This window comes from Pezoporus flaviventris, unplaced genomic scaffold, assembly GCF_033815535.1.
Source record: "Pezoporus flaviventris isolate CSIRO_AGI_PZ_B2104156 unplaced genomic scaffold, CSIRO_AGI_Pfla_v1 ptg000005l, whole genome shotgun sequence".
Lineage (NCBI taxonomy): Eukaryota > Metazoa > Chordata > Aves > Psittaciformes > Psittacidae > Pezoporus > Pezoporus flaviventris.
The window spans coordinates 6,440,626-6,453,360 of NW_026892553.1; the positions used below are offsets into that span (position 1 = coordinate 6,440,626).

At 46.3% G+C, this 12,735-nt stretch overlaps 1 protein-coding gene and 1 long non-coding RNA gene across 2 annotated transcripts in view; one reads left to right on the top strand and one right to left on the bottom strand.

Moving 5' to 3' along the window:
- LOC133265390 (uncharacterized) overlaps nt 1–12,735 on the bottom strand; it is a 396,645-nt gene that overhangs the window by 110,532 nt on the left and 273,378 nt on the right. The gene's annotated exons all lie outside the window — the stretch shown is intronic.
- The window catches only part of CUNH8orf48 (chromosome unknown C8orf48 homolog), a 59,879-nt gene that overhangs the window by 46,251 nt on the left and 893 nt on the right, over nt 1–12,735 (top strand). The gene's annotated exons all lie outside the window — the stretch shown is intronic.

Below are 12,735 nucleotides of genomic sequence, written 5' to 3' on the forward strand. Positions count from 1 at the left end.
GCTTTTTATGATTTATGTCATGACAGTGCTCAAAATGCTGTGGTCTGCCAAAAGGCAGGAGAAATCCACTGATGATCTGCCCCAACAGATGGAAACATGAGCGAGATTAACACTATCAATGTTAATTGTAAATGGTGATGCCATTTTGAACAAGAGAAGAGAGAAGCGATGGGGCAGGTTGCTGCTGTGTGTAGCTGTGGTGGGTGGAGGTATCTAGGTGCACCAGCATGAAGGTCTTACTCTAAGAGACAGTACTCAAGGTGTATCTTCAGTTTGTAAATGGTGCCTTGAGTTTGTATGGCTCCTGTGTACCTCCAGGATTTGAGGTGACAGCTGGGAAGGGAATTTGATGCCAAAATTACATTTCGGTTTCTTTTCCTCCTTTTCTAATCTTCTTCCTCACTTCATTACTAGGAGTCGAGCCTTTGCCTGCGCTAGAATTAAACTACATGCTGTCACCTTTAATCTGCTTGATGTTGAGTGAATTGAGCTGAAGCTCCCAAGCACTAACGAGGTTACTGCTCCAGAGGAAACAGATCTACTTAGCACAGTAAATGTAGGAAACCTCTTGACGTGTGTCTGCCATCTGAGGTGAGCCCTCCAATGGAATATGTCTCCTACTCTTCAAGAATGAGCTTGAAGACATATTGCTGGCTGAGGAGTGCTAGGAATAAGTTTCTGTATCAGTAGAGAGCAACAACTTATACATCGGTATTCCCCGCTCATCACAGTGAGATGTGCAATTCCAAAGATCATAGCTCAGAATATGAGATTGATTAAAATTAATCTTATATTTCAACACAAGAAGTTGATTGTGGATGAACAACAGCGCAGCCAGCAAGGGCTCCATTTCCCACACGCTTTCCACATCTTAAACAACATCTCATCATCATCTTTTTCCATTAAGGCCTCAATAATTAGCTCCCACTTCACTGGGACTATCTGCTCTGCTTGTCTTCAAACAAGCCAGCAATAAACAAGCCCTTCCTGCTGATCACAGCATGGCTCTCTGCTAATATGCTACTAAAACCATCCAGGCAGGATAAAGGCTAGTAAAAGGCTTTGACAGAGTTGTAGGATCTGTGTGGGGTTGGTTTGCAGGCTTACTCTGGCCCTTCTCATGCTGCGTTTGCCTAAAGCCTCAAGCCAAGGTGAGTTCCTAAGCAAAGGAATGTGTAAGTGGGAGAGAAAGGTAATTCTCTGCCTGTGTGTGTGTGTCAGGACAGAGCAGATCTTCCCTGTTGAATGTAATGTGGTTTCAAAGGCGGTCGAAGCTGGAAGATGCAAGTTAAGGCCTTGAGCTACAAAAATAGTTGTAGAAGCAAATGCGTAATGTGACATTACACAAAGGGATTAGTGGGAGTGAGAGCAGTGTTAAACCTTGCTCTGTAATAGGCACTGTGGGAGACAGTTGCTCTCAAAAGAAGCAGCCTCACACGTAATCACTGCATCTCCACCTAAATGATGGACCCCATGCTCGTAGCTGAACAGAACAGCTCTTCTCGCCTCTGAGCAGAGGGAAATTATACTCATCAGGGTGGAAGTCAGAGCACAGAACGGGGACGGGTAGCTTTGAAAACTGCCCCTGAAGCTTGAAGGCAGTCAGAAAAGCTGCTGTGGCCTACTGATAATATCAGCTTAGAGGAACTGCCAGCAATTCCGTTCCTTATGTGAAGAGGAAAACATGGGTATGTGGGCAGTGATCCCCAGAGGTAAGGAAGGAAGAACTCTGAGGCTGTGGAGAGGCAGCCAAGTGGGAAATGGTCTGTGAGCCCCGAAGGCAGGGCACGGCGGTGTGATCCTCAGCTGCCTCCTCAGACAGGAGTGTGTCTCACCCTCCTGGCAACACTTGCAGGGAAATTAACACTCCACAGTTCCATGGACAGATGGGACTTCGTGATGGATGTAAGTGTGTGGTGGCTATGGCATCTGAGCTGATGGAGGAGCTGTGTTAAAGACCAGAAGCTTAGAAGCTCCAACTCAGTAGGTCAGTTCGGAGGGTCCGGTTAACCCGGTATTGCATCAGTTTACAAAGGACAGGGAAGCAGGAACATCATCATATTCCTCCCACCCTCTTAGCTCCCCTTTTGAGCTGAAAGTAGAGGTTTGACTCCCCTGCATGGCCCCTCTTGCTCCTTTCTTGTCCAGTAAGGATCTCATCTATGGCTTGCTTGGGGAGCAGAAGGTACGGACAGAACCTGTGTCCCCCAGAGCAGCTATATCTGTATGAACACAGCAGGCTTCAGCAAGTTAAATCTGTTTCTAATTCTGTGTTTGAAAATGAGCCTAAATGCCAGTGGTGATGTAATGTTCATTTACATTTAGATTCTGTTTCTATTTATTTTTACTCCTATTAACTGCATCTCGATTCTAACAGGGTTTTTTTTTATCCATCCAGGCTCTCTGTAATATGAAGAGCTCATTTTTTACTTAAAGCCTGCCAAATTTAATGCCTTATTGATCCAATAAACGAAGAAGAATGACAGGTAGAAGGGGAAATAGACGTCTCCTCCCCAAGGGAAGGCTTATAAATTTGATATGAACTGTTTCTCTAGGAAACGTTTCCTCTGATTGCCACTGAAGTGGCTCTGGAAGGAAGTTAGAGGGTATCATTCACCTCATGTTTGTCCTGGATACGCATAGCTGGAGAGATGCTTTGGTTTTAAGATACCTCCTGTGCCATATTCCATAAACATGAACTGCCTATATGTGAGAGATGGCTTAAAAATAACTGCCTGTGTCTGCTCTGCAGCCTGTCTCCCTGCAGAGCTTTGCTCTCGGTGCTGCTGTGTGCTCTGATGCTCCCGAGGGCTATCCTGGAGGTGGGTCCTACCAAACCACACTGCCCTTAGTTGTGCCCTCATTTGCAAATAGACACCCTTCAAATGCAGGACTTCTCATCCCTTTCATATCCCCAGAGCTTGAAGGCAAAGACAGGACACGGATCTGCAGATGGCATCGGGAAATCCAGACGCTTCTGAGCATTGGGGTCCTTTATTGTCCCAGTAGATTCTCCCAGACAGATCAAGGAGCTTTATCTTTAGAAGAAACGGAAGGAATAACAGCTAGGGTCATCGGCAAGATTTCTCCCTGTACTTAAGGCCCATAAATACCCACGGGGGTGACAGAGTTCCCTGAGGGGATGCTGTTGATAATCGCAGGAATAATTAGTTTTCTATGAGGATACACACGACATTCCGTCTCGCTCCAAACTATTGTTTCAGGCTCTCCGCAGACAGACACAAACACTGGAGTCGCCTACTCACACTTCTCTTCAAACAGAGAGGTTTACAAGAGTCCTCTTCTTTTTCTTAATTTAAGATCCCCAGATAATTACATGACTTCAGGAGGCGAGAGACTCATTGTGCTGTGACTCAATGCAGGCGGCATGCGAGCGAGAGGCTATTGTGCACCGAAAGTTACATTAAACTCGTATTACAAAGGCTGCAAAGTGAAGATCACCACCACCAGAAAACAGCAGAATGGAGGCTAAGTTTGTGGGTTTAATTAGCCCCTTTGCCCGCTTACAGTGTGCTACACTCCTTAATTACATGATCACATCTTCTTCCAGAGGGCTGCTGTCTGCAGCTTAGAGAGTGATGCCAGCTTCCTGCACCATTAATTTACTTGCTTAATAGAGCACCCAAACCAAATGTGGCAATTGCTTTCCCCTCAGTTTTCCTGTGATGGTGCAGGGAATAGCAGACTGCATAACCCCTGGGGTGCGACCCATCCTACAGATTTCCACATGTCCAGCAGCAGAGGTATAACCTTATCTTATTTGCTAGCAGGTTGCATCATGTAGGTGAGCTCACAGACACTGGTCTCCTCAGTCACCCCTCTGCTCATCATAAGGGAAATGTGCTGTGCAGTTACTTCTCTGCTGGGCATCTCTCCGATGCAATGAGCTGTCATTACAAATGGTGTAATCTGCAGCAGCTCCAGCAAACTTTGCAACTCTATATACTGGGATGAAATCTGGTCCTTTAAATAGATTCAGGCAGATTCACAGGCAGGAATGCATCAAACCCTCAAAGATTTGTTGTTGTTGTTACAGCTTTTATTTCCTCACAGTTATTTGCTTGCAGCTTCAGTATTTCTCAAGTTAGCTGCCTCTTCATTTTCCACTTTCCTCCCTTGCTCCCCTCCCCATCAGGACTAACAAGAGCAAGAGGCTTTTAAAAATACCCTCTGTAAAATCCTCCTTGTCAGACATCACTCCACATCCACTCACTGTACGTGCTGCTCTGATGCGTACGTGAACAGGACAGTCCCAGACATGACCTGCACAGTGTGAGAGGTGAGCGGGAGCTTTGTTCGCTACATGCTGCTCTGAAACCGGTCACATCCTTCCTTTGCCACTGAGTAGGTCCACTAAGTCCTTCAGAATAGCAGCAGTTCTGTGGTGCTTCTTGTGTCATAGGTACTAGCCCTGAGTCAAACTGGAAATCAGCCACTGCTCAGGACAGCAGTGGCATCCTGATGTCAGCCTTCCTTGGTGGTGGTGTCAGTACTCAGTTGAAGGGTAGGAATAGAAGTCAAAGCAACTTTGCTTCCAAGGATTGTCATCTTTTCCTCTACTTCAACACCAGCTTGAGAAAACCAACCATCCTTAGATCCTGACAGATAGTCAGTCAGAAGCAGCTTTGCCTTTCATTTGACGACCATCTCTGCAGACAAAAAAGAAACGGATTGTCTCTGCTGTGCAAAGAGCCAAACGCAAAGAGAACAACATGTGTATGTGCAAGGGAAGGCCACGTGTGGACAAACGAAGCCAAGAGGGCATTTGATTCATGGAAGAGTCACTGGGACTCATTCTCTTCCCCGCTCTACACTCTGTGGATAGAAATGGGCCCTTTGCTTCAGCCTAATAATGAGTCCAGAATGCAGTGTAACGAGTGCTACCACTGTCACACAACAGACCTTAAAGTCAGCTTTTAACAGAAAGGGACAGACTCCAGCCTCTTTGTCTGCAGCTTTGATTAAACTCCTGCTGAAGTTTCCCTTTGTTGATGCATTCCCTTTCAGGCAAAGGTGAAAAGAAGGGATGAAAACCAGCCAATGTCTGAGAGTGTGTCTCTATCCCTAATAACACCCATGGATCTAAGCCACCTGTTGCCTTTTCCTGCTCAGTGTCTTGGCTGGTTGGGTCATGTGGCTTATGAAATACCTGGCTTAGTGAGGGCACTGGCTGAGATGATTGACAGCTTTTCCATGTTGGAGGACCAAACTGGCTCAATCCACAGCAGGGAGCTTTAAAGCCTTTTAAAAAGAGCAGAATCTCCACCGCTCACAGGAGCCCATTAGTGATTTTCTGCTTTTGAATCTAAGTTTAGGATGTACCATTAGGATCCCAGATAACCTTATCGGAGATGGCAGAAGGAGCTGGCACTGTTCGGTTCCCGTCTGACCACAGAAGCGAAAAAGGGGAAGCAAAGAAAATGCAGATAGCGGGGGAAATACTGGCACAGGGAGGGTTCTGCTGGCCTCTAAAGCAGCCTTAACAAGCATTAATAGATAGCAGATGGCAGTTTGTTATTAGCAGAATATCAGTGTTTATCAGGCAGTACATGATAGGTGAAATGCCTGGTTGCAGGGCTGATAACGAGTCAGTCCCAGAGGAGTGTTTCAAATTGGCTGCAGATTGTGATGAGCTTTCCCCCCTCTTTCCCCCTCCCGTCCTCATCTGCCACTCTCACTACACCCACAGTTGTTTTCTGTCAGGAGTCAAGAGTGAAACGAAGCCATTTCTGATCATTCCCCACGAGGAGTGGCTCCTGGATCTCGTTAGTACCATCGCATCTCATCAGGACAGTGACACAGCCGTCTGCAGCCGCTGTCTGCACGGGGACGTGGCAGCAGGAGGATGTGCCATCCCTGTCCAGTATCCTAAGCTGCCCCAAGGCATGACACAAAAGAGGTGTTAAACTTTTCCTATACATACTTCTTGTGGGACTTACATGGCTTTGCTTTAAAAATGTAGGAAGAGAAGAGGTGGCTTTTGACTTTATCTGCAGTTAAAGGTTTGGTTCGCTTTCATGAGGGAAGATTATGGCATGACTAGCACAGTGTTGTACCCCGGTGCAGAAGGGAAAACACTGCACAAAGCTGGGTCTGAAGCCAATCTGCTGAGCAGCCCAAATCCAGCTGTGCTCCCACGGAAGCCTCCTTGGCCAACTTTGCTTTTCAGGACTGTGCCCCCGCTCCTACAAAAGCCAGAGCCAGGCCGAAACAACTCCCAGGTATTGTTATTGCACAAGATGATACAGGCTATGAAAATAGCAAAGAGTGAAGCCAGCCTGAGAGACTTTACAGGTCTGGGGGATGTAAGCATATATTGATGGCCTGGGTGAGCAGGCTTGGGGTAATGCACTTGGGAAAAGGAAGTATGGCTTTAGCTGTGAAGTGTGTTATAAGGGACCTCAGGGAAGAGCTGATAAGTGGAAGAAATGCCATCTCTTATCAAAGCATACGGGATGACTGATTTCCACTTGAGCAAGACCCTGCACAGGGGTTCCCTTGATGTCCCTCCTCTTGTCACATCATCACTTGAAGGAATGCGCTTCATTCTCTGAGCAGGTGCAAGAAGATGCTCGTTCTACCCACGATGCAAGCAGCTGTTAGCTAAGAAATGAGATGCTCAGAGAGGTGCTCTAAAATACAGTGTGATTACAATGAGCATTAGATCTCTTTCAGAGGACAGCATCCTTCCATAGAGACACCACATCTCTGCCCTGTGAATAGACAGCAGAGTATCGATGCTTCCTTAAAAAAGAAAGGTTTTGATTGTGAGAGGAGCAAACATGAATCCCCTTCTTTCATTTTACAGAAAGAGGCTGACTAGGAAACTAATTAAGTGGTTGGTTAACTTTATGCGTATAAGTAGCTTCATTTAATTCTGAGTCAAGTTACTGCAGCTCCTATTGAAAGCATCAGCAGAAAGGCAGGCAAGTACATCTCCATAAAAATGCTGTTAATCTTGAGAAGACCTTGAATGGCTCCTGCATTCCCTAATGGAGCCTTTCATGCTCTTTTCTTTTCACCGCCTCATTCCTATGAGGAGCACTTCTGCTTGTGTGCCAGTAAAAGTACAGTAATTCAGGAAGAACCAGGAACCTTCCTTGAAATAACAGTGTGTAACTCCCATTGGATAGAAATGGAAACAGAAGAAGGATGCATATTATGAACTACAGTAATGTTACATGGTGCTTTTCATGATTACATATCCCTGATGTGACTTTTTGCACAGGAAGACACAAATTTATGTGTATTCATCATGAAAGGAAAAGAAGATTTTCATGTATTTAGGCTTGGGCTCACATCAGAGACGACAGGTAAATGTAGCTGGTGTTTTGGCTGTGAGCTTGCATCAGTGCTTGAATCCTAAGTCTCTGTGTATCATGCTGCTTGCACTCAAGCTCACACTGGAGCACAGCTTTTGGTAAACCTTGGGGTGCCTGCTACTCAGATTTAATCTGTCTTTAGAACCCTCCAGCTATTGGTTTGATGACTGTGCAGAGGTGGGCTTCATGTACAACACATGAAACGCCATCTACCCATTGCTTTTTCACCCTGTGGTGTGCCATGATGTGGGGTGGTTAAGGCTGGAGAAGAGGGTCATCCTGTAGCTTTAGGTATGTTTGTACCATTACCTGCATACCTTTCCCTGTTCCTGAGCACTCCATATACCTGTGTGTGTTTAATTCCTTGTATTTCTTTGAGTACCCTTCCTGTTCCTGGTGTGACTGCATCTGCATCTGCAGCTGTTTGTGGACTAGACTGGAGGAATCAGCCAGCCTTCTCTCCCTGTTCCATCTCCATCCTGGTTTTGTTACAGGCAAATGACATGAGGTGCAGCTCTGAGCAACTGCAGAGCTGTTTATCCCTGGAGAAAGCCCCTTCCTGCCAGGCTCAGTTTTTGTTCTAGTGGGAGACTTACGCTCACAGACTGAACTCTAGAAGCTGCAGGGTCCACGGCTGTCAGGTGTCAATACTTTATCCAGGAGCCAAGTTCAGGATATAAAAGTTCAGCCATGGGTTTGGCTGGGTTTTTGCTTGCCTTGCCAGCAGGCAAGAAGACATGATGTGACAAGCAGACATTGGGTACCGTGGTTTAGTGTGAGGTGTCCCTGCCCATGGCAGGGGGGTTGGAACTGGATGATCTTAAGGTCCTTTCCAAGCCTAACCATTCTATCAGTCTAAGGGAACTGTAAAGGATGATGGCCAGAGAAAGGATCACTGCCACACCATTGCAGGTACTGCATTATTTATGGTGAGCTTAGAGAAGCAGACTGGGTTGTACCAGTCCGTACCAGACCATTGAGTGTGGACTGTGAGGAGTAATGTTGGTGGTAGACTTGGTAGCAAGTCTCTATTCATAGACTCGTAGAATAATTTGGGTTGGAAGGGACCTTCAAAGCTCATTTCATCCAACCCCCTGCAATGAGCAGGGACACCTTCCACTAGACCAGGTTGCCCAGAACCACATCCAGCCTGGCCTTGAATGTCTCCAGGAATGCTGCATCCACCTCTCTGGGCAACCTGGGCCAGTGCTTTACCACCCTCACTGGAAAACATTTCTTGCTCACATCCAGCTGTACTGGGAGGAACTGGTGTCCCCCAGATAATGCTGCGATCAAGAGAGTGATCCCTTGTTTAAAAGCGGAGGTGGCACATCTTGCAAGGGTGTTTGCAGTCCGGGGCCTTGGTTGTATTCCAGGGTGAGTTATTACATTGCACCATCCTAGGACTCACATCCATTTGGAGTAGTTGATTCTTCTGTCACTCCCTCTTCCGAGCTGTTACATGCACTGTTAAACATCTGGCACATTCCACCCCAGAGGTGAGACCTTCCTAAATTGTAAGCATACTTTATCCCCCGTATTTGCTGGCACAGAAATCTCAGCAAACACAACTGCTCCTTCAGCACATCCTAATTGTTCTGGGGATATATGGGGGTAGGGCACTGATATTAATTGCATGTCATTGTTCCTGAATTCAAATGTTCCTATTTACTAACCTCCTCCCTCATTACAGACCTATTACAGTCCTGAGCCACTGGAGAGTTTGAAGCCCATCTATTTGTCAAATATGTTTTGTGAGCTAATTCTTCTGTCACCCTTGTTGGGTCTCTGTATCCAGTGGTAACAGCCCAGGAATTGCCATTTTACTCCATCAGTGCATCATCTCACCTGCCTGTGCTGTCAAAGATGATACGAATCAATAAATAACTTGAGACATCATGTGCCTGTGCCAGAAATATCAAGTCTGATGTCACTGTTATGTTAATAAATTAACCAACATTAATGATTTATAATTGTTATAAATAGACGCTCATTAGGAAATGGGGGTTGCTTTGTTTTCTCCTGTGTGTTTTCAGCTAGCAGCTGCTCAGCTGCTGAGCAGCCCGACTGTTTTCAAGCTGACAACTGTGTAGGACCCAGAACAATTCATTTTCTTAGACAAAGGCAAGAAGTTCTTTTCCCTGGAAATGAGATGAGATTTTTCAATGCCGATGTGCAGATGAAAGGTCAAAACTCATTAAAACTTCAGCAAAGCAGAAATCGACATGAAGAGATTTATTTGGTGCTTCCTTTTTTATAGGCCTTGATTTATGCAAGTGCCCAAATGTATGTTTAATTTTCCATATCTTTAATTTCAGCCACTTAGGGTATTATTGAGTCAAAAATTGATGAGATTTCAGGGAGTCTGGTCTTGGAGCGCCTGCGGAATAAACCTGAAAGCCAGCATGCTTCCCAAGCCTGCAGTGAGGCTGTGAATCTCTGCTGCCATCTCCTTCTCTCCACCAAGCAGTAACTGATGGTAAGGACCCGTTCTTTGATGGCCATGTAGAAATTAAACTGTGCTTTAAAATGGCACATGGAAGAATCATTCCAGGCTGCTTATCTGGAGTGCTTGCAGGAGCGGGGGGCTGCAACATCTGGAAACAGATGTGTCTGTTGGTCAGACCTGGCTAAGGTTGATGCTGTCCATGGTTACTTCTGGATAAAGAGAGGAGCCAACCTTTTATGTTATCGTGTTTAATGTATTCCTGTCTGGAACCTCTGCAGGCCCCTTACTGTTTCCTTTCCCTGCCCTGCTAAATAGCAGCTGTGAAATGGAACAAACAACTTGTCTGAAGACTTTTAGATGCTTTCAAATGGTCTCTGTCAGTGTCAGTTGAGGTTTTATTCCCATAATCCCGCAACTGTGCCTGGCAGCATGTAACTCACAGATCTATGTATGCAGGAAGCAGTGGGTTCCTTCTGTCTTAATCTGCAGCCTCTTACTTTTATGACTGCTTCATATCATCAGCCTTTGTTTCCATCATAAATTAAAGATGGCTTCCCCCAGCGGTTGTTTCCAGATGAATGGATCCAAGGAAGAGGATTTACAGGGGTTCTGGGTACTCGGGACACAGGAGCACTGGTACACCTGAAACATGCCTTGTGTATGATGGATGGGGCATATTATCTGAATGCTAATAAATACTGAGCCACAAATTGCCTCCATTTTTCTTCATTCCTCTGCTGACTGTGGTCGTTGAGTGACGCTAAATCCAGTCCCAGACATGTTATAGAACTAATTAGTCCTGATTTCTTTCTTTGTTCTCTCTTTTCAGTAGGGCAATATGGATGTGCTGCCTCTGGGTGCATTTATGTTACAGCCTCATTGCCTTGCCTCCACTGAGAGCGCATAGCACACTTTGGTGTGAGATGGATAGGGTACAAAGCTGGTGTAAATCTCATCTGCACAGGAGCCTTGAGCATCATGTAAGTCCATCAGTAGGTTTGGATTTCTTACTAAGCTCTGCAAGACCTTACTATAGGGATGCTGTCCTTTGAATATACATTTGATCGCATGATATAATGTCCTCTATCAGATAAATACTTGCTACAGCATCATTTAGATTAGACATTAGGCAGAAGTTCTTCCCTGTGAAGGTGCTGAGGCGCTGGCACAGGGTGCCCAGAGAAGCTGTGGCTGCCCCATCCCTGGCAGTGTTCAAGGCCAGGTTGGACACAGGGGCTTGGAGCCATCGCTTGGTCTTATGAGATGTGTAAGGGAAAACATTTCACATTCTTCACAGCCCAGACAACCAAACAGCTCTATATAGTATTAAACAGGTACTGAACTTATGGTCTGACGGGGCCTTGGTGCCTGGCAAAGCGATCCCTGACTCCAGGTGCTGGCTTGCATGGCTTGTGTTTGCTGCCTGTATTTCTGCGTTATTACTGCCATCTGTGTTTATTTCCTCAGAGCAAGGCTGGACCCACCTGATGGCGTGGATTTCTGCAGGATCAAGCTCAGCTCCGAGCATCTGGCCTTGCTTTTTCTCTTTGCTTTGTTCATCATTTCCAGAGGAGGCTGATAAAAAGCAATTCAGAGGTGCCCAGTGGGTGCAGCGATACAACGTGCCAGCGCTGTCTGGAAGTGCTGATGAGACAACCTCAGCAGTCCTGAGGTTTGATCCTACTCATCCGAATACACAGAGCAGGCAATCCTGTTAAATAACTGAAGTGGGTTTAAGTTCAGGCCTCTCACATTTTGTGCTTTTCAACTCTCCTGCCACTTATTTCATTGCTCTTTGCAGAGGAATTGTGCTTTTCTGGCTGTAGCCTTTGCCGTGCTTCCTGCCGCTGGCTCTGGCCTCCCTGCAGCAGCTGGGAATGTCATCACTTGTTTCCATGGAGACCAGAATAAAGCAATAAATAAATGTGCCTGGGAATAGCAAGCTTTCACTGGGATAGAAGCAGGGTGAGAATCGTGGCCTGATGATGTAGTTACACCCGGAGGATGGGAGAGACCCCAGTGCCTTGCTCATGTCTCCCAGAGCTGTGTGATGTGCATGGTGCAGGCTTTGGGTGGCCTCAGCATCCCCAGGTGGGTGAAGGAGCGAGCCCCAGCCATGGGTTGTTCTTCAGCACAGCTGCTTGTGGAGAAATCAGTGTGTTGGGTGCATCTTATTGACAGGACAAGGGGAGTGGCTTTAACCTGCCTGAGGGGAGGCTGAGATGAGCTCTTAGGCAGAAGCTCTTCCCTGTGAGGGTGCCCAGAGAAGCTGTGGCTGCCCCATTCCTGGCAATGTTCAAGGCCAGGTTGGACACAGGGGCTTGGAGCAACCTGCTCTAGTGGAAGGGGTCCCTGCCCATGGCAGGGTTGGAAGTGGATGAGCTTCAAGGTCCCTTCCAACCCGGACCACTGAGTCTATGACTCTATGATCTTCCATCCTTGCTGTAGTGCCTTGACACAGCCAGATGATATTTATTTCAGGGTGTGCTTAGTTTCCCTGAGTGATGCTGAAGAGCATGAGGTGGGTGATGTACATCAGAGCTTTCAAATGGGAGTGGAAACTTTAAACTGTATGAGATGTGAACTGTAACTTGTTTGTGCTCCTTTCTGCTTTGTCACATGTATTAATTACTGCAAACATCACGCTGATCTGTAAGCAGGCAGTCTTTTCCAGGCCTTGTTCTTAGTCATTACTTGAATCACTCTCTCTTTATCTTGTTTCATTCTGCTGGGACACCCAGGCAATTTTCCAAAGCTGTGAGCACAGGCTTGTGTAGAAATCATTGCCTGGCATTGATGCTTCAGCTGAAGATTCTCTCTTGTGATTTACCAATAAACCAGCGAGACACTTTGCTGCTGGCAGCCTTATCGTGCTGAAAATTGTGTTTCAGGTGAGATGGTAGTCAGAGCTGTTTGATGGAGCTGGTTTTGGTGTCTTAGGCA